The following is a 21,533-nucleotide window of genomic DNA, read 5'->3' as shown; positions in this document are numbered from 1 at the left end:
TACTGCTGCTTTGCTAGAATCTTGACACCAATTATTAGGTTGCAAGCTCACCACCTCAATTAGCCATAGAGTCCAGAAGACTAGATAATGCCCGACCGTTTACATCAATAAATTCGGTGATTATTACATTTCCCTTGGGTACATGAGTTGAATATTTTGATTCCCTATGTTCACACCCAAATGATCTCACAGAAAGCAATAATCAAATGCCTTTAAATGATCGTACAAACACTTTGTAGTAAGCTCACCAAGCTTTCAGTTTTCTAAGTAAGGTGATGTAATATTGCATGCAACTATGTTGGTCTGGCAGAGGCCCATTGCCACCCAATCCTATTTAGTGTTACAATAACTGGGTACAAACCTGAAGTTTTGTACTTATGCTTTTTTGGTGTAGACTTTATGTACTACTATGGGTTTTCACAAAAGAGATGTTAATCAATATCAATTATGATTCTCCTACACCCTTGGAAGCGATCTCTTTATCGCTTAATTAGTAGATTGTCACTTCAATGAGAAAGTCTTCCCTCCGTTAAGGGGAGATAAGAACGTCAACATTCCTGAAAAACGGCGCGAACTATTGTGGACTTCTCCACTATGTCTCATCTCGATCCCTATTTTAGATCATCATAATGTTACCAGATGTTTTCTGTAATCTACCAAATGTGACAAGATCGCATATACCAGCGGTAAACAGCTTGCAAGGAAGGACATGGCTAACGGATGTCCTTGTCCTAAGAAGGACATGACGCTGCTAGGTAGGTGGCTGCACCTAGTGGCTGATCCTAGTACATAGGCGGCTAGCTAATCAATTTGTCCTCTGCCATAAGTTCAACGGATCACTTGGTTCGAAGGATCATCTCCTCGAAAGTGGAAGAGCAAGGCATGAATGAATCCTTCCTCGATTGCTGTCTCAATCATTTCCATCCCATGAAATTAAATCTTGATTACTCTCAAGACTTGAAGTTTTTGGTCCAGTATACTAGTTTGGATGAGATACGAAATTGGAATGAGATTATCAGTGATGATGTTTTCACTTAAATCATAGCTATTGACACAAATAAAAAGTGACGATATCGAATCGTGTTCCGTAGATTAATGAAAACATAGAACTAATTGGTCAATATGACATAAATAATCCATGTCGAATGAGATGAATGAAATAGTTCAATATAACGCCGCCTTATGGCGCAAGGCTTTTCTTATACGTCCTGTAATTGATTACAACATTATAAACGTGGTTGTAACATATCTCTGGGATCATGATACGAAATATACATGGAAGTTTCCAAAGAACTTACATGTACTGATTCAAATAGTTTAAACCACAGAACACCCTCTCGGTTTAGATGAGGCTTTCACTTAGTGGATTCAGAACAATCAGGAAAGATGTGGTATACCCATCTAAGTGAATATTTGATCAGTTAGGGATAATGCCCATGCGTGTACAAAATTTGAAATTACTAGAGTTGCAGTTTATGTCAATGACCTAAATTTCATTAAGACTCTAGAAGAGCTTGAGAAAACTAACTTGTACTTGAAGTCGGAATTTGAGATGAATGATCTTGGGAAACTCGACACTACCTCGACTTGAAGTTTTGAGCATAGTTCTGTTGGTACTCTAATCCACCAGTCAAACTACACCTAGAAGGTGTCAACTTCCGAGTATAACCCTAATCGTCCAAACGCTAGATGCAAATGAGACCTTTGAGGAGGTTATGGAGATAATAATTCCATATCTAAGTACAGCTAAAATTTATTGTACTTAGCTTAAAGCAATAGATTAGACATCTTAAGTGTTGATAATCTTTTGTCATAAAGCAGTATTGCGGCTACATGCGACCACCAAATTAGTGTTAAAGACGTTTTTCCATGACTACGTATTTAGGCTTACTCTATCATATGCATCTTAGGATGAATCACACCTCCTTGGTTCTCAAAAGGATGCCTAGCTTATGGGATACCCTAAATCAGACTACCTGTCTAACCCACACAAGGTACGTTACCAAATGATTATGTATTTACCATTAAGGAACACCACACTATCTTAGATCTCCAGGATATAGAGCTTAGTTGCGAAATCCTCGAGCTGTTCCAAGACTCACCACACCAGACGTCAGCGATATGGTTGAGAGCCTAATGCAGGCCAAGGACTAAAGGCGTTATTACATAAAGCTACTGGCAGCTGGGATTTAAGTTTTATAATATGATACATGCATTTTTTAGAGTTATAATGCATGTATCTAGCTTTAAATTTGTGGCCTATGGAATTCCTAGGTTAATGACATTTTATGAAATCATTTAGTTTTTTAGGAGTTATATTGTAAGCCTTTTTTTTTTTTTTTTTTTTTTTTTTTTATGTCTTTTCATATTTTTCACTTGAAGTTGTAAGCCTATAAATACTTGTTTTTGTAAAGAAGAAGGGGAGAAGTTGTTTAAATTATCATATTGATATTTTAGTTGTAAACTCGATTTTTATGTGCCTTTCTCTTGTTAAAGAGTTTGCATCTTTGTTCTTTCTAGTGTCTACAGTGTAGGCTGGTATTAGAACCAAAGTTTATAGGGTTTTCAGGCCTCTCCTCACACTAGGAGATAGTGGACCTACCTATCAATACTATTTTTCATTTTATTTCGTTTCTATTCGCTGCGCCCTGCATCAGTTGGTATTAGAGTGTCAGCTCGATCCAAGGGTGACGTTATATTCAACATGTCGCATATGCCATTAGATGAAGATCTTAATTCGGACCTTCCTCCAATATTTGAGCATTACTTGGATACTTCATGTCCAATATGTTGTGAAAATTATTCAGGTGATTGTCTCGTAAATCTTGATCTTCCTCCCGAGTTTGATCGTTCTCCATATGGTACTTATCACGTTTGTTGTCAAAGTTCTTGTGTGGTTCAACAAAATGTTGATATGGAATCTTGTCTAATTATTAAAAATGCTAATTACGAAGAATTTGTGACGTTGGAGTTTCATGATTTAATGAGTTCATTGGAAACTTCTGCATATGTTGATTTAATTGGGGTTGATTTTGGTTGACATTATAAATCAAATGAAAGAGAACGTCAAGGTTACGAGGTATGCGATTAAGGGTGCTTTTCACACTTCAACAGTTAATATTAAATGCTCCAAATATCTATTTGTTTGGACTGGCAAAGTTCAATTTTATCGCTCCAAATCAGATGATGATTCGAATTCGAAGACGAATTCTCTCCAACCCCATGAGAATGATGCAAGCCAAGGACTAAAGGCGTTATTACATAAAATTACTAGCAACTGGGATTTAAGTTTTATAAAATAATACATGCATTTTTTAGAGTTGTAATGCATGCATCTAGCTTTAAATTTGTGGCTAATGGAATTCCTAGGTTAATGAGATTTTATGAAATCCTTTAGTTTTTTAGGAGTTATATTGTAAGCCTTTATTTTTTATGTCTTCTCATATTTTTCACTTTAAGTTGTAAGCCTATGAATACTTGTATTTGCAAAGAAGAATGGGAGAAGTTGTTTGAATTATCATATTGATATTCGAGTTGTAAACTCATTTTTTATGTGCCTTTCTCTTGTTTAAGAGTCTGCATCTTTGCTCTTTCTAGTGTCTACATTGTAGGCTGGTACTAGAACCAAAGTTTATAAGGTTTTCAGGCCTCTCCTCGCACTAGGAGATAGTGGACCCTACCTATCAATCCTATTTTTCATTTTATTTCTTTTCTATCCATTGCGCCCTGCATCAGAGCTCTTGTTGAATTCGAAGTACCTGTGATTTTCATCCACATTAAGTCCCAACAATGATCCCTGAGGATAGCGCTGCATGTATGAACCAGATCATACCATGATACCTTTAAGAAGTTAATGCCAAGCTGAAGGAAAAAAATTGTCCTAGCTAAGAACATGTGAGAACATTTGAACACATATGCAAACTAATCACTTTAAAGTAGGCATGGATTAAAAAACAATTGTAAATCCCATGACTTTCAAATCCAAGTGAATGTGGAAACACAAGACTCTTTAACAACATTAAAGAGAAGAAAGGATTTTGAGATTCATTACCCTTGAAGCTCATCCTTGTTTACTCAAGGGATTCACCAAAGTGGAGGGCCTTCAAGTCACCTCCTAGCTCCTCACATCTTCATTGTGATTTTCTTCCCTTTTGATGCTCCTTTGATCCTTGAGGATGTGAGGAACGGAACTCCAAAAGTACCAAAGGTTTAGTACATCTAAGTCTGAACACCAAGGATGATGGTGTGAAGATGAAATGGATTACCTAGAGAAAGTTAGATATTACTAAACTCTGCTAGGAAGGCTAGCCTCTATAGAGAAAAAGGAGAAAAAGTTTCTCTTCTTTGCCTCAAGAAAACCCTGGTGAGAGAATGGCTAAAAAGATGCCTTTATACCACCTTACATGTGAGTGGCAAACTTGCAATTAACCCAAGTTTGCTACCACTCGCCCTATGGTCAGTTTTGACTTTGTATTTGGGTTAATTTCCATTTAGTTTTAGTTGTCACACAACTTAAACTCATTGGGCCTTGTAGACCAAAACCCTTTTTGGGCCCCGAGACTTGAAACTAACTTGAAAGCCCAATACGAACCTTTTGTATAATTAATTAACTAATTAACTAATCTTGACCATTCTCAATTAAACCATCTAATTGTTTATCCATCTCATTTATATTTCTTCACTTTCATCCTTACTCAGTGTACGATCCATTAGATTCCAATTAGCGAGGTAGTGGGCGATTGTTACTTTTAATGATCGATTGTGAATTGAAACTACATTTCAATTCTCCCTTTGAAATTACAATGCAATATGGTCATTCTCTAACACAATACGCTTAATCACATTGTTTGAGTGGTAGTTTGTTTCATGTCTACTATCCAGTGTGATACTTCTCTATATGATTCAATTGAATATGATTTGGAACAAACTTCCTAAGTCATATTCGTGTGCTTTGGCCAAAGACTCTGGAATCATATCTCAGAGTATTTTCCCTCCACCATAGATGGTTAGAGATCCCTTGTTGTGCATTCATATGCCTACATGACTAGATAGTTTAACCCTAATAATGTTGTGGACACTCTCCTTGGAATGCCTTTGACATGATCAAAGATGAAGGACCTAACCATTACACATCTATGATGCCTCAGGTTGAAGGACTACTTTGCATATTGCAACTTATGAGTTATTACATGACATGTATGTTCGAACTTTGTTTTGATCGTTGTTCAGTGTATTCGATTATCCTTCGAGCACCTATGTGTTTGTCTTAGTGTCCAACACTAAATGACTTGAGACTAGTCATACTCATGCTTGAGTTAACATAACACATACTAACCTTAGCGGATTGTTAATGCCCAATTGGCAATCCTATGGCTAGGAATGTTTTAGGAATGAACATAAGAGAAAGGTCTAGTTAATCTAACTTACTTAGATACTTCTCTCTTAGATTAAATACGTTCCTTGGATTCTCATATTGCATAAACATATAATGCAATAAATAGTGATTAACAATAAGCTTTGCCCTTCATTAAACATACAATAGTTTAACATAATAAGTATTCCAAAAGCTATTACATCAAATGAGTGGCTTTGTGGGCATACTTCCAACAATGTCCCACTTGCACTCAAAGCCACATTCCCATGTATCTAATACCCATCTTTTCCATATGGCGGTGAAGTTGGATTTGAGACATTGGCTTCGTCAGTGGATCTGCTATGTTATTAGCTGAGGCAACTTTGAGGATGTTGACTTTCCCCTCAGTAGCATATCTTCTTCAGTGTCAAAATGAATGTTCCAGTTCCTGGAGGCTTGCTTAAGTCCATAAATGGACCTCTGAAGCTTGCATACCTTAGTTTTTTTAGACTTTGACACGAAACCTTTGGGTTGATTCATATAGAGCTCTTCCTCTAGGTAGCAGTTCAGAAAGGCCGTCTTCACGTCCATTTGCTATATCTCATAATCATGGTATGCAGCTATAGCAAGCAAAAACCGAATGGACTCAATCATGGCTACAGGAGAAAAGGTTTCTTCATAGTCAATCCCTTCTATTTTCCTGTAACCCTTGGCTACTAGTCTAGCCTTATAAGTCTCCATGTTCCCATCAGTGCCTATCTTCCTCTTGAAGACCCATTTGTTTCCAACATATACTATACCTTCTAGAGGGTCTACAAGAGTCTAGACCTGATTTTGATACATGGAATCCATCTCGAATTTCATGGCCTGTTGCCATCTCCTTGAATCAATGTCGGACATTGCTTCAGTGTAGTCTCTAGGGTCTTCCTTTGTGTCATTATCACCAAGAAGGTGCAATTCCCCAAAGTCATTATCCAAGCCATACCTCTTAGATGGCTTACTGACCCATTCAAATCTACGTGGAGCTAGGGGCTCAGGAACAAGGTTGTCAACTTGTCGAGTGCTTGTTTGTGGTTCATCATTAATCTCATTAATTTCCATTGCTTTACTTGTAGTTCATTTGAGAACAAATTCCTCCCTTAGAAACTTAGCAATTCTGGCGACAAAGACTTTCTGGTCGTCAGGATGGTAGAACTCATATCCCATAGTTTCTCTAGGATATCCCACAAAATAGTACCTAACTGATCTCGCTTCAAGTTTAGTATGATTAAGACTTAGCTTTCTACCATCCCATATCTCATAGGGCATCTATGAAACTGACTTGGAAGGTACTTTATTAAGTAAGTAAGTTGCTGTATATAAAGCGTATCCCTAGAATGTTACTGGTAGATCAGCGGAACTCATCATAGAATGAACTGTGTTCATCAAGGTTCGATTTCTCCTTTCAAAAACTCCATTAAGTTGTGGAGTTCTTGGTGGAGTCCACTGTGATATTATTCCACACTCTTTGAGATAATCTAGGAACTCGTTACTTAGATACTTTCCCACTCGATCTGATCTTAGGATCTGTATCTACTTCCCAATTTGCTTCTCAACTTCATTCTTGAATTCTTTGAACTTTTCAAAGGATTCTGACTTGTACTTCATAAGATACACATAGCCAAATTGAGAGTGATCGTTGGTGAATGTGATATAGTATGTGAAGCCTCCTCTCGATGTAGTAGACATAGGTCCACATACATTAGTGCGGATTAACCCTAGAATTTCAGTGGCACGCTCGCCCTTCCTAGTGAATGGAGTTTTGGTCATCTTCCCTTTCAAGCAACATTCATAAGTACCCATTTGGTCATTACCTAATGGGCAGAAATATTCGTCTTTCGACATCTTGCGAATCTTATCAAGGTTCACATGTCCAAGTTTAAGATGCTACATCTTTTCTTGGTTAACTTCTTCTCTAGCGCTTTTGGGTTTTGAGGTATTCCCACTTTCAATACAGTTCATCCCACTACTTGTCTCTAGGTGAAAAAGTCCCTCTATCATATTACCATGAGAGATAATACGACCGTTCAAGTATAAAGTGCAACTCATTTTGTCAAACAATATTGAGTGCCCATCTTGTAAAAACATAGAGATGGAAATCAAATTCTTTATACATGAAGGAAAATATAAACAATTTTTAAGTTCCAAGACTTCCCCAGAAGCTAGTTTAAGCATGTAGGTGCCTATTGCTTTTGCAAAGATCTTAGTGTCATTCCCAACTCGCATAATCATCTCCCCATTGCGCAGTGTCTTGCTCTCTGTTAGTCCTTGCAATGAATTGCATATATGTTGACTAGCACCTGTATCAAATATCCAAGAATTGGAGCTTACAGTAAATGCATTCTCTATAACAGAAATAGCCCCTTCAAAAGTTCGTGTCATAAGGCTCGCAATGCGCACCCTGTATTTCTTCTTCCAACGTTCATCCTTTCCACAATGAAGGCACATTCCTTTGGATTTTCTTGCCTTCTTCTTATGCAACCTTTTCCTTGTGATTGCATTCTCACTCCCACTGTCTTTTTTGAAACTTTGTTCAAACTTATAGCACATGTCAATCATCTCGGTGAAAGTATGATCGAATCTATTCACTTTATAGTTTACAATAAACATAGTGAAATCATCCGAGAAAGATGCAAGGAAAAAATCTTGGGCCATTTTCCCATCGATGGAAGTTCCTAAACTGTCAAGATCTTGAAAGATCCTTTCCATCTTTTGTCCATGTTTTTGGACCAATGTCCCCTATGCCATTTTGGCATTCAATAGACTACAAACATTTGAGAATCGTACGTTACTTGTCTCAATGTCATGCATCTTATGCAAACTATCAACCATGGCACAAGAAGTGTCCATGTGCTCATGTTGCTTCTTAAGCTCTTCACTAATTGAAGTGAGGATTAAGCATTTGGATTGTAAGTCATCCTCAAAGTGTCTAGTGTAATTTTGACACTCCTCATTTGAAGCTAGTTTCGTATGAGGTACATTAGGAGGGGATTGCTTGAGCACATACGATATGTCATTCATCATTGAGACATTCTCAATGTGATGATACCAAGCAAGGAAACGTTGGCCCCTAAGGCCCCTTTTGTCAAGTATAATGGTAGGTGTAATTTTAGGCATGTCGTTAACTACATAACATAACATAAATCATATTAGATTGTTGATTTTAAAACAACTTGATTAGGTTTTAAATCAAATAATACCATCCACTATTTTTGGCAAATTCCACATCCCTCAATGGAATCCGAGATTTATGTTGAACTCCTAGCGGGGTATGGGACACTTGCCATTACCAAGCCCACCTCACAATGATATGATGTTGTTTAGCAACAATAATGATAAGAAAATAACGCTTTAGTCATTTACAACTTTTGTAATTACCCATCTAGTTTGGCCTCTAGAGAATGATGATTCACAGTGATATGATGTTGACACCTTTGCACTTAGTTAAGTCATTCCCACCATGCTAGTTCGTGTAAAGGTTCAAGAATAGCCTCACAATGATATGATGTTGGCCATCCTTGTTGCCTACCTTACCACATCATGTATGTACATATGGACTCTTCCTGAATGTAAGCACATAGTTTGAACTTCCCCATGATAGTGTGAAGTCGGTGTATGAGTCACAAATGATTGGAGCCCACCACAGTGGAAGGACTACAAAGAGATGTTCAAAGCATCTCTCGTTTATCAACTTAATATTCGTTTTGTTGAGGGAGTAGTGTTGGGCTACATCAATTTCATTTTAATCTTATTAAAAGAACTTACGCCTATTACAACCATTGGTTTGAGTTTATATGAATTAGTAGTATACAATACTCCCACTATTTCTATGAAGCAAGCTAGACTATATGGAACTACTAACGAATGCATAGCATCCTCATATGGACTATATAGTCATTTAAGGTCTTAAGATGAATATGAACCATTTCATTTGATCCAACACGAGCCTTGTGTTGGACCTTGAGTCTAAGGTAAGTAGTTGTTGATTTTAGTTACGCGTTTAATCTAATTAAACCATCATTTCCTATTAGGCATTGGACCCAACTATTCCAATTTGCATGCAAATAAACAAAATGGAATACTTGAAATAAAGAGAAGGGCTTATGCCCTTTTACAACACTTTTGGTAGCGAAAAGGGAGGGAACATCAAGAACATTGAAGAACAGACATGAAAGCTCATAAGAGTTCCATGAATGTTTTCACTCAATAAAACTCAAAAATACACTACTCAAAAGAGGATGTTCTTAGGGGTTCCTAATGTCACTTTAAAACACTTTTAACAAGACGAACATGAACCCTAAAATCCACCCTTTGGATTTGGCCGAATTTCCCCACAAACATGGCACCAAATTTTAGTTCCAATATTCATGCTTAAATGAACTACATCTACAACATTTGAGATGCTAAATTTTCAAGCAAAATTTATATTCAAAAAGCAAGAACAAGGCTTGTAACATTTACAACATTTAAATCTCAAACCATGAAAAACACAAAACCCAAAAGGATTCACCATACACTAGACCTAGGCTCTGATACCACTTGAAGGAAAAATTTTGTCCTAGATAAGAACATGTGAGAACATTTGAACACATATGTAAACTAATAACACTTTAAAGTAGGCATGCATTAAAAAACAATTCTAAAACCCATAACTTTCAAAGCCTAGTGAATGGTGAAACACAAGACTCTTTAACAACATTAAAGAGAAGAAAGGACTTTGAGATTCATTACCCTTGAAGCTCATCCTTGTTTTCACAAGGGATTCACCCAAGTGGAGGGCTTTCAAGTCACCTCCCAGCTCCTTAGATCTTCCTTGTGATTTTCTTCCCTTTTGATACTCCTTTGCTCCTTGAGGATGTGAGCAAAGGAACTCTAAAAGTACCAAAGGTTTGGTACCTCTAAGTCTCCACACCAAGGATGATGGTGTGAAGATGAAATGGATTACCTAGAGGAAGTTAGAGGCTAGTAAACTCCCCTAGGAAGGCCCGCCTCTATAGAGAAAAAGGAGAAAAAGTCTTTCTTCTTTGCCTCAAGAAAACCCTAGTGAGAGAATGGCTATAAAGATGCCTTTATACCACCTCATATGTGAGTGGCAAACTTGCAATTAACCCAAGTTTGCAACCACTCACCCTATGGCCAGTTCTGACTTTGTATTTGGGTTATTTTCCATTTAGTTTTAGTTGTCACACAACTTAAACTCATTGGGCCTTGTAGACCAAAATGTTCTTTGGGCCTTGAGACCCGAAACTAACTTGAAAGCCCAATACGAACCTTTCGTATAATTAATTAACTAATTAATTAATCTTGACCATTCTCAATTAAACCATTTAATTGCTTATCCATCTCATTTATATTTCTTCACTTTCATCTTTACTCGGTGTACGATCCATTAGGTTCCAGTTAGCGAGGCAGTGGGCGATGGTTACTCTTAACGATCGATTATGAATTGAAACTACATTTCAATTCTACCTTTGATGAAGATTAATGTTTGTTAATCTTCAGGGCTTCCACAAACCATGAGTGACACCTAGCAGTATGTCATGGCTACCCAAGCTAAATAGAAGTGGTTAGAGAACCTATCTAGTTACAATTACAATGCAATACAGTCATTCTCTAATACAATACTCTTAATCACACTGTTTGAGTGATAGTTTGTTTCATGTCTACTATCCAATGTGATACTTCTCTATATGATTCAATTGAACATGATTTGGAACAAACTTCCTAAGTCATATTTGTATGGTTTGGCCAAAGACTCTCGAATCATATCTCAGAGTATTCTCCCTCCACCAAGGAAGGTTAGAAATCCCTTGTTGTGCATTCATATGCCTACATAACTAGATAGCTTGAACCCAACAATGTTGTGGACACTCTCGATGGAATGCCTTTGACACGATCAAAGATCAAGGACCTAACCATTAGACATCTATGATGCCTCAGGTCAAATGACTATTTTGCATATTGCAACTTATGAGTTCTTACATGACATGTATGTTCGAACTCTCTTTTGATTGTTGTTTAGTGTACTCGATTACCCTTCAAGCACCTATGTATTTGTCTTAATGTCCAACACTAAATGACTTGAGACTAGTCATACTCATGCTTGAGTTAACATAACATATACAAACCTTAGCGGACTATTAATGCCCAATTGGCAGTCTTATGGCTAGTAACGTATTAGGAATGAACATAAGAGAAAGGTCTTGTTAATCTAACTTACTTAGATCACTTCTCTCTTAGATTAAATACATCCCTTGGATTCCCTTATTGCTTAAACACATAATACAATAAATAGTGATTAATAATAAGCTTTGCCCTTCATTAAACCTATAATCATTTAGCACAATAAGTATTCCAAAAGATATTACATCAAATGAGTGGCTTTGTGGACATACTTCCAACACAAGCATATTGTGTCTACATCAGCATGAGCATCAGAAGATTGAAGTCAAGGTATGTGATCCCAGACAATTTTGCCGACCTCTACATGAAGTCACTGCTGAAGTCTACCTTTCAGAAGCTTGTTTGAGGAATTGGTATGCGTAACTTTCTCATTTGCAATGCCTGTAGTTTCATTTGGAAGTTTAGTCAAACTCAACAGGCGAGTATCCTGAAGTATACTCACTTGACCTTAATGTATTCATTTTCCCTACGATAGGAGCTTTTTTCCCACTGGGCTTTTGCTACCTAACTAGTTTTAACAAGGCACCCATCATGTGTTGGTTATACCCTAGTGAGCATTCTGCTTGCTCCCCGAAGGCGTTTAGTTTTGACTTGATGCAACTTCTCACGTTTCTTCGTAGACTATGTGTTTTTTATCCCACCTTGCTTTTACCATAGCGAGGTTTTGTTAATTTTACCACCTATGCGTTCTTCCTTTTGTTTTGAGACTCGCATTTGCTACTGATGCGATATTTATACGCGCACAAATTAAACCCTCTTTTTGTCAATTGTAGTATAAGTATAAGTAGGGATCGTTCTGGACCGGGGATTAGGAGGGATTGTTAATCACTTGGATTTGACACAAAAACGTAAAAACAAAGTTAAAAACGTTCACAAAGACTCAAAGGACTCAAAACAAGTTCAAAAGACTCAAAACTGCCTAAAAACACTAACTAGGCAGTTTCTGACCTTAAACCCAATGTTGGACGAATTTAAGATTATGGTTTGATTCAAACGTAAAAACACAATATAAAACATTATACTAACTCAAAGAATGTAAAACTAAACACTTAAAACATTAAAACAAACCAAAAGACTCAAACATCACCCAAAACACTCAAAACTGCCTTAAAAACACTTTCTGGGCAGTTTTGAGCACTTTGGTGAATTTGGACGAATTTATGTAATAAATTGAATCACAACACTTATAAACACAAACTAAATGTATTTCTAACTAAATTGGACATTAAAGTAAAGGGGGAATTTAGATTTGACGAAAATTGAAATAATGAAACAAATTAATAAACTAGACAGAATGTAAGTAAAAACAGATAGTAAAGATGAAATTGATGGAATTGAATGGATGGGAACCTAGCTAAGGGGTTCATCTCCACACATGTTACACTTGCATAATAAAATGATTTCCAATTACATTTCAATAAACCATTAAACTCAACACCCCGGGTTAATTAGGTCCGCTTAAATTAACCGTCAAGTTCTCCTTAAGTTAATGAATTGGATGGGTTAGCGCAACGCAATCCACAACATTCTCCAAAAGTCCTTTACGTGAATAGCACAATAAAGATACAATCAAAGATCATTAAGCATCATGAAAATTATAAGTATTGACGAGGCATTCGTTACTATGGAATACGCATGAAACTTATGCCAAGAATTCGTTTAACGCGATTGTTTATAAGCAACCTCCACTACTTGTGAATATAAGTTCATAACGATTAGGTGAAACTCACTTATATTCTAGCGTCATATTCATGCATGAAAATTAAGTGTGCACTCTCAATAAACATACATAAATAAGTTATCAATCAAACAGTTAAACGAATTGAATCCACAACTTATGAAACGCAATTAGAAGTATTCAAATCAAAATGCAAGCATAAACATATATTCGAATCACCCCCTAACCAAGGGGGGTTTAGTTCCTCATGGTACAAAACAAAGAGAATCAAAGAAACACCTAAACATTCCAACAACTCAAACTTGAATTGTATGAACGTTTAGGCCCTCTTATCTTCCATTCCTCATTCGTACAAAACAAAGAGTATTGAAATTAAACCTTGAAATCAAAGAAACACCTAAACATTCCAACAACTCAAACTTGAATTGTATGAACGTTTAGGCACTCTTCTCTTCCTCTTCGTTGTAGCACAAGGTCTAGGGATAGTTTGATGGTGTGAATGGTTTGGGGAGTGGTGGAAATGAAAGGATGGTGTTTGGATTGTAAGGGAAAGGCACGGCAAGGGTGTTGTGGTTTGATGTCTACATTCTGAAAATGGAAGAGTTTGTGACTGAAATGTGTATGAATGGAATGGTGGAGTGAATGGATGAATTTCTGTGGTGGAAGAGTGTGGGATGAATTAGAATGAATGCAATGGATGCTTATTTATAGGTGAAATGGGGGGAACATGACAGCTAGGTTATGATGATGAATGCATGTGCAAAGTTGGTTGAATGATTATGAGTGCATGTGGCTGAAATAGCATGTGGAATGGCTGGAAATGCAAGGAGAATGCATGTGCACGGTTTTGGGAGAGAATGGGAGTGCATGTGGCTGAAATGTTAGAGGAACAAGTGCATGTGGCTGCATTGTGGTGCAATGATGGAGGAACAATCTGAAAATGCAAGGTGAAATGAAGTGGAATGACAATGGCATATGGAATGGTTGGAAAGTGTATGAAACTCACGGCAATGATGGTGATTTTCTGGTGGTGAATGGTAATGCAATGTGTTTGCATGTGAATTAAAGCTATGTGAATGATTAGGGTGAATGTGCATGTGCTTTGACAGCTAGGATGAATTAATTAAGGGGAGTGTATGTTTGAATGATTAAAGGGACATGTGGGGGTAGAAATGATGAATGAAATGCATGTGAATGACAGCTAGATATGTTGATGAATGCATGTGACTTGTTTGTGGTGAGTGATGGTAGATTGTGTGGGTGAGTGATTAGGTTGGAAATGCATGTGGAGTGCATGGTTGTGTTGAATTAAAGAATGGGAATGCAATCTGAAATGCATGTGAATTATGTTGGAAAGAAGGGGAAGTCACGGCACAAAGGTGAATGGGTGATGTGTGAATGTGGTTGAATGATTAAAGTGTAAATGTGGGTTAATTAATTAAGTGTATGATATGATAAGTGAATGATAAGTGTATGATATGATAAGTGGTGAATGATAAGTGGTGAATGATAAGTGATATGATATGTGGTGATGATAAGTGATAAGTGGTGATGATAAGTAATGAGTGGTGATGATAAGTAATGGGTGCATGTGGGTTAACTAATGAAGGAAATGCATGTGCAATGACAATGTGTTAGAATGGATGTGTGTTATGCATGGCATGATTGGGATTAGGAAAGGTTTAAATGTCCTAAAACTAAAGAGAACAAGGTTCCAACACTTTGGTCTTCAATTAGGTCTTCAATTTCGTCCAACACTTTGGCTCCAAGCATAAGCTATCCATCCTTAGCCCAAAAGTGCTCCAAAAGTCTCCAAAATGCATCTTTTTGCTCCTTTAGCCCCTTGGACCTACAAACACACGAAACTAGCTTAAAGTACTAAAATAACTAAAGAAACATAACGTAAATGCACGAGAACAAGCCATTTAAGTCGCATGAATATGCTCCTATCAGCTACTTGTGCCAACTTGATAAGACGACTTTATCAACTGCTTTTACATTTGCCTAAAGATTTGATACGCCATCTACCTGAGTATTTACACATTCCAGGGGGAATGTTGTGATATACATTCTAATACATGTGTATTGTGCAATCCTAATTATAGATAAATTAGGAATCCTTCAGACCCTAGAAGATCTTTCTTGTTAAACTTTGCATTATTTGGAGAATAAGTTACTCTCATCCTTATTATTATAAATAAAGACACAAAGCATGGGAAAAAAAGCCCAAATACTCAATTGTGGACACGGCTTGAACGCGGAAGAATATTGGGATGACTTATATGTTCAAATTATTCTGAATTATTTGAGAAGATGGGTTATTCTTTTAGAATAAACAGCTAATTATATGAGGATTGCAATCATTTAATTGTCGCTACATGGACCTGACAGACAACAGACCAGTAATTAACAAGACTTCACTATATTTCCAAGATCTCTTATACATATAAACTTCTTTAATCACTAATGTTATGTCAGCAATTATTGTTATTCTCCATTTTTCTATATAAACTTGGATATATCAAGTCTTGTGGTTTTACAATTATGCGCATTACTTAATACTCCATTGATGCACAAAGTTTGATTATATATTGGTTTTGCCCCAACAATAATCGACATTTGTTTACATATACATCATATGACAACCATGCATGAGCCCATGACTATAATTATGCCATACTTATTGAGTTTTCCTAGTTACACCTCAACACACATCTAAGTTCACCTCGATGTGTGTATAAAACCAATTAAATTTTTGTTTTGGATTCGATTTCTGACTGTGGTAAATCACATGATTATGGTCAGAGAAAAACTGAACAACTTTTGTGAGTGACCTTTGAAATAATGGGCAACCCATCCACTGGTTTGTTTTTTAAGGTTTAAAATAAATAAATAAAACAAAACCTCTTCCCTTATCACCACGCTGATATCCCCCACCAATTGATGTTTATCAAATTATGTGGCTCCTTTACCCCATATCATCCCATCTACCTATGTACAAATTTGTTGGCGGATTGTTCATTTTTGAGTTATGCATGTGTATGGATGTGCATTTCATAATTTAATGAGGATTTTTTGCTCTTATTCACAAATGTTTCTCACATCTTATGCTAATTTCGAAGTTTACCAATTTCAAGTTTTGAAATTGAAGGGGGTAGGAAGAAGGGCAGAGTGAGGGGTTCTTTAATTTGGCTTTTAAGTTAAAGGATCGGAGGTCGTTGGGAACGGAGGGAGGTGCTAGGGTTTATGGCCCTGCACGATTGTTTTATATTTTTCAAGGGTTTTGCTTTTTAATATTTTTAGTAACGGTAAAATTGGGTATAAAGATTAAAATAAAATAATAGGGTGAACTTAGACAAGAGAAGGTATTTAAATAGAAATGGTCTAGTTATTAACAATATTTGACCAAAAAAAATTAATAAAAAGACTATAATGCCATAGTTATTGGTAACCTCAATCTGATCGTTTGTGAATATTAATTAAATATTGAAATGTGAAATATTGAACAAGAAATACATGTAAAAATGGCTACCCCATAAAACTTAGGGGTGGAAAAAATTCCCGAAAATCCCAAACCGAATCGAAAAAATCCCGATCCCAAACCAAAAATTTCCTAAACCAAAATTCCCGAAATTTTGGTACGGGATTCGGGATTGGCTTCTCAATATTTCGGGAATCCCATACCAAACCGAAATTATATATTATTAATTAATATATATATATATATATATATATTATATTATTCTTTTATAATTGATGCTAGTAGTTTCTAATTCATGCTCTACAACCTGGAATGCCTTACACCTTGCATATTTTTCATGTTCTATTTGATATTCATTTGGATTTTATTATTGCTACTGTCATGGCTGATGATTTCAGAAGGTTTGATTCTTTTGTCTCTCAACAGATTGCCAAAAGGGTTTAATTAATTTGAATTTTGACTCTGATAAAAACAATCAAGCCTGCCAATATTTGATTAAATGGTAGTGTGAATGAAATGACATTCCTAGTTCATGAATGTATTCTTAAATTATATATTTGAAGAATAATTCATAATTTCATATTTCAATTTGGGATTCCCGATTTGTCCCGAAATCCCAAAAATATTTCGGGATTCCCGAAATTTGGGATTCCCAAAAATTTGGTTTGGGATTGGTATTCAAATTCCCATCCCAAAAGATTTCAGTTTGGAATTCGGGATACTACTTTCGGTTCGGTATCCCCTACCAAACCACCCCTAATAAAACTTATGATATCGTGCTCTGATAGCGATGTTATAGTTTAATAGGATAATGAAAAATGAAAATTAAAAACAAAAAATTAATGAAGAAAATATAGTGGATGATGTGATCGTTGGAGATGGAAATGATACCAAAAAGGAAAAGGATATGATACTTGACCAATATCATTTTGCCATCCTGATCTGTTCTAGAATGACTCCTTGCGATTAGAAATATTTTCAGGCAAACATATCTATTAACATTTGCGGACTGACTAGGTAGGTTAAGATTCAAGTTGAAACGAACTAATTACGGACGTTGACTTGTATTTTTTTATGCCACATACCATTCAATTAATCTTAATCAAAGGGCATAATCATTGATAGTTTCAATGATCTCTCCAACCAAACGATGTCTTAACTAAACTAAAATGGAGAAGATTCGCACAAATAACTGAAGAAATCCGTAATACCCAAATTTATCATAACACCAAGATTCGGGTTCACACAGCCCAAAACCCAAAATCGTAACTATCACTACGAATCGAATATGTGCCACCACAGAAACCACCACATCTAGCCAGAAGAATTTGTAGAACAAAAGGAGGATTTAAGAATGAGTCAATCTCCACTAATCCAGCTGCGCATAATAGCATAATAAAGTCGCATAATAGCGACTAGGAATTGTCATCAGACAAAGTTGGCAAAAAAATAAATGGGCAAATCACAACGAACTCCTTCAAAACGGGGCTAGAATTAAAGTCAGAGAAAACAGAAAAATTTCGAGAAAGTTTCCGTGAAGAAGGTTTGGAGACTGGAGTGAGGGATGAGCAAATAAGAGGTGATGGGGTACTAAACATTCAGCATAGCTATGACTGCATCAATAGACATTATTTGCTACTATGAAAATAAGAAACTGTGACCTCCTCTCTCTTAAGGCTGTGGTTTTTTCTCTACGGTTTTCTCTAGAAGGAGAAGACTTTCAGGAATGACAATTCAATTTTTTTCCCTTTTTAGGAATTTTACTTATTTATTTAGAAGATGGAATTAGTGTTGATAGATGAAAAAGGACATATTCAAGATATATCTCTTGATGTATACTTTTCATAGATGATACAGTGCAGAGGAAAGTAAATACGAAGCTTAACCTTTGGCAAGAAGAGTTGGAATTAGTGGTATTCGACGGGCAACAAGTGTTGGAATTTAAAGGTATTCGCCTAAGTAGGTCAAAGACAGAGTATAAGGAGTGCAAGTTTAGTTGAATGGGAGTTCAAATGAGATAGGGGTAAGGATTGGAGATCAGGAAGTACCAAAAGGAGAACATTTTTGTTATCTTGAATTTCTCTTGCAAAATAACAAAGAATTAGACGGAGATCTCAACCATATAATACAAGCTAGATGAATGAAGTGGAAGAGTGCATCAGATGTGTTGTGCGATCGTCATAAGCTTTAAGCTCAATAGAATATTTTATAGGATGGCAATATGACACGCCCGACCCCGATATCCTTCAAACACCAGGGTAGGCACATGCTGGCTGACACCCGAGGGTGATGAAGCCATACTAACATGCATAAGAGCTATGAAGAAAGAACGAACGTAAATAAAACACGTAAATTTAACTATAATGAATATGTAATTGCGGGAACGTGTTCAGAGCATACAACTAATCAAGAATACTGTAGAAGAAATATAAGAATAGGTATGAACAAAGGAATGGGTCCTACACCAAGATGACTCGAAGATACCAATGTAGGAGTGTCCAGACGCCGGGATTGTACGCGTTGATTCTAAGTCTTGAAGGAGGCGCAAAACAAAACACGAGTGGACCAAGTTTATATATAAGTAATACTAAAACAATTATTCTTCAACGTACTAACCCCCAGTTTTAGAAACTAATATAGCATAATAAGTAATAAGTTTTTTGAAAACCCTAGCATGCCATAAAACCTTCATAAAACATATATAATATATAAAGTGCTTAGTAGTGGTATCACAATCCCCTGACGGCCGTACATCGCCCGCCTAAAGGCATATATAGATCTTCTGCCCAAAGGCCTTACATCACCCGCCTGGAGGCATATATAAATCTTCTGCCCGATGGCCCTACATCTCCCACCCGAAGGCATATATAAATCTTCTGCCTGAAGGCCCCACATCCCCCACCCGAAGGCCTTACATCGCCTATCCGAAGGCATATATAAATTATTCGCCCGAAGGCCTTACATCGCCCGCTCGAAGGCACATGGTATGAATATACACTAAGTAAGCACAGAAAAATCATGAATATAATCTTTCCAAAATATATCTCATTGGAGCTCAATAGCTCAAACATCATATCATAAATCCATGTTCATAAATATCTCAATAAATATAAATTCAATAAAGCATGATATTTCATAAAGCGTAAATCCGATTTACTCATAAACGTTTCATAAAACGTAGTCATAAAATCATGCTTTTTGTGTATGCATTTCTAATAATAAAATCATGCAATTTGGAAGGGATCCACTCAAAGTACTTTGTCGCCGAAGAGCCGTTTGAACTATAGAGGACGGGATCGCCACTAACAAATGCACCAATTTGGAGAAGTGATGTGGCCGAAGTTGGCTTGAAAATGGCCTGGAAGGCTCAGGTTCTCACAAGAATCTGGGGAAGCATCCTCGAGGTGTTTTCTATCACAAAACGTCATCAAAACATACCTATAGTCTTTAAATCAAACCAGGATGTTGAAAAGAAAGAAAGGTCAATGGTATTCCGAGCCTTCCCTAGTCAGAAAAGGTGGAACTTGTCGTGGTGGTGGGTGTGCTACATTCGGTGTCTCTGTGCTTCACAGAGAAGGGGAGAGAGAGAGAGACAGTGAGGCTCGAGAAAGAGAGTCACATGAGGGAGAGGGAGAGAAGGCTCACAAATGGTGGTGGTTTGTGGTGCTTACCGAAGGGAATGGCGAGTTGGGGGGAGGTGTCGAGCCTCGGCTTGACAAAGAAGAAGAAGATGTTTGAGAGAGTGAGAGGGAAAAAGAGAAAGAGAGAGAGTTAGGGACCAAAAAGTAAGGGTGGGCCTCATTGGCACACCAAACAAGTCCAAAAAGGCTGACATGAAAAATATCTCTCATACATGAAATCACCAATTTACCCTAGTTCCAAAATTTGTAAAAATTCGGGACGTGTTGTTACACAATAAGGCAAGCGATGCTTTATAAGATGGATTGTTGAGCAGTCAAAAAACAACACGTGCAAAAAATGAAGGGACACTTTGGATGCGGTCCCTAACTACCAGTGTTCTTTGATTGAAACCTTTGTGATTTTTAGTTTTTGATTGAAGTCCCTGATATTAATGCAATAATGTATTTTTTGGTAAGTTATTATATTTTTAACTTAAAAATGAAATTTGTAGTTACTTATATTAATGAGATTTAAAACAAACCAATAATTTATAGGATTAAAAATATTAAAGATAAATAATACTCTCCAATATATTGTGTGTATATATACATACACATGGGTACATTCATAAAAAAACTAACCAAAAAATTATTGTACCAAAACATGGGTACATTTTTCAAAAACACAAAAAATGAAGAAGATATTAGGCTTAATAACATTATTAAATTTCTTCTATTAAACTTGGCATAGGTACATTCTCAAATCAACGAACAAGAATGCATCCATATAAGTTTAAAAATGGATTAGAGAAAAGATTGAATGAATTTTCTATAAAAAAACGGGTACATTCTATATTAAAAAAGGGTACATTTTTCATATAACAAATTGGTATATTAAGAATGGGTACATATCAATTTTTTATAAAAATTTAATGGGTACAAAATTATTCTAATTTTATTTTTTATATATTTTGAAAATGTTTGAATTGAAATTTAATTAGGAGTTTAATATGGATGTGGGTATTAAAACTCTAAATCAATTACTAATTTTTATTATAAAAATTATGTAACTTACATGTACATGTAATTCATTAATATATTAATGATAGAGACTTTAATCAAAATTTAAAAACTAATAAGGTCTTAATCAATGAGCATTAGAAACTAGGGATCGGATAC

This window comes from Pyrus communis, chromosome 4, assembly GCF_963583255.1.
Source record: "Pyrus communis chromosome 4, drPyrComm1.1, whole genome shotgun sequence".
NCBI classification, from domain to species: Eukaryota; Viridiplantae; Streptophyta; class Magnoliopsida; order Rosales; family Rosaceae; genus Pyrus; species Pyrus communis.
This window is presented reverse-complemented; position numbering follows the sequence as displayed.